Source organism: Dipodomys spectabilis, unplaced genomic scaffold (assembly GCF_019054845.1).
Source record: "Dipodomys spectabilis isolate Male_0828 unplaced genomic scaffold, ASM1905484v1 ptg000389l, whole genome shotgun sequence".
NCBI lineage: Eukaryota > Metazoa > Chordata > Mammalia > Rodentia > Heteromyidae > Dipodomys > Dipodomys spectabilis.
The window spans coordinates 167,466-168,827 of NW_024871066.1; the positions used below are offsets into that span (position 1 = coordinate 167,466).

The window sequence follows — 1,362 nt, forward strand, 5'->3', positions numbered from 1 at the left end:
AGTTCCTGCCTGGTTGGAAGGTAGACAGGCCAGACATCAGGAAATCATGCATATGAAGAATTTTTTCACCTTGGCGTTAGCTACTTTTGAAATGGTAGGTATAATAAACACTTAAATTTTGATAAAATACCTTCTAGTCTGAACAGTTCTGTCTGAACTGTTCATCTCTCTATGATCCCTTGTAACTAAGATTAGTTTTGTTCTAGTAAGACAAACTATGCTGTCAGGGTAGGATATTCTGGTTGGTATGTTCCTATGTGGAAGAAGGATAAAGGGTCGACATTTGTGCCAGTAAGACCTCATTTGGTAAAATTTCAGCTGCAGAAGTTTAGAAGTAGCTCTTAAGCAAGGCTTACTTTGAATCTATTAGCTCCACAAAGCTAACTCATTTACGTAAATAAGTACTTGAAAAAGTCACCACCTTAGGACCTAGCTATAAGTGCTTCAAAGTATGATCAAATCTAAAATGAAAAAGACTTAAAATTGTCATTGACAAAAAATGCAAATGTGAGCAATCGACCGAACAATATAATTTTTTTCCCACTATACACATTATTTTAGGGAAATAAGATCAATAGTATTGTTAGGAACAATAAGGTTTCCTTGCTACAAAGAGGCACCCAAGGATATAAGCCTATATAAAGATTGCATCATTAACTACTTAAATTTAGAGGATACTACATGCTTCAGCAGCACGTATACCCAAATTACAATAATACAGAGATTAACATGACACTTGCACAAGGATAATATGAAAATTCGTGAAGTATTCCATATTTTTCATTCTTCAGTTGCAGAAATGAAAAACAGTTATTTAAAAGTTGATTACAAAATTACAAGTGTAACAATATATGCAAGTGTTAGAATTAAACATTAGTTTGACATCAGTGTATTAAATCTTCACCTTAGAAAGGCCTTTACATGGAATAACCTTTACAAAACTTTTGAAATTAGTTAACATTGTCATTTTATCCAAAAAAAATATACTACTATAAGAACCTAGAAAAAGGGGCTGGGAAGGTGGCTCAGTGGTAGAGCGCTTGCCTTGCATGCTTGAGGCCCTGGGTTCGATTCCTCAGCACCACATAAGCAAAAAGAAAAAAAAAACGGAAGTGATGCTGTGGCTCAAGTGGTAGAGCGCTAGCCTTGAGCTGAAGAGCTGAGGGACAGAGTCCAGGCCCAGAGTTCAGGCCCACGACTGGACCAAAAAAAAAAAAAAAAAAAAAGAACCTAGAAAAAAAATAATCTTAAATTTTCTATATGGAATACAATCTGAAAGGACACATTTATTAATGAATATATATATTATAAAACAATGTTGAATGCAAAGTATATCTAGGAAAGAATGAAACAGATTATGGA

At 34.4% G+C, this 1,362-nt stretch overlaps 1 pseudogene; it reads left to right on the forward strand.

The window, feature by feature from the left end:
- The first annotated feature begins 681 nt into the window (after positions 1 to 681).
- LOC122096798 lies at positions 682 to 781 on the forward strand (annotated as a pseudogene).
- The last annotated feature ends 581 nt before the right edge of the window (positions 782 to 1,362 follow it).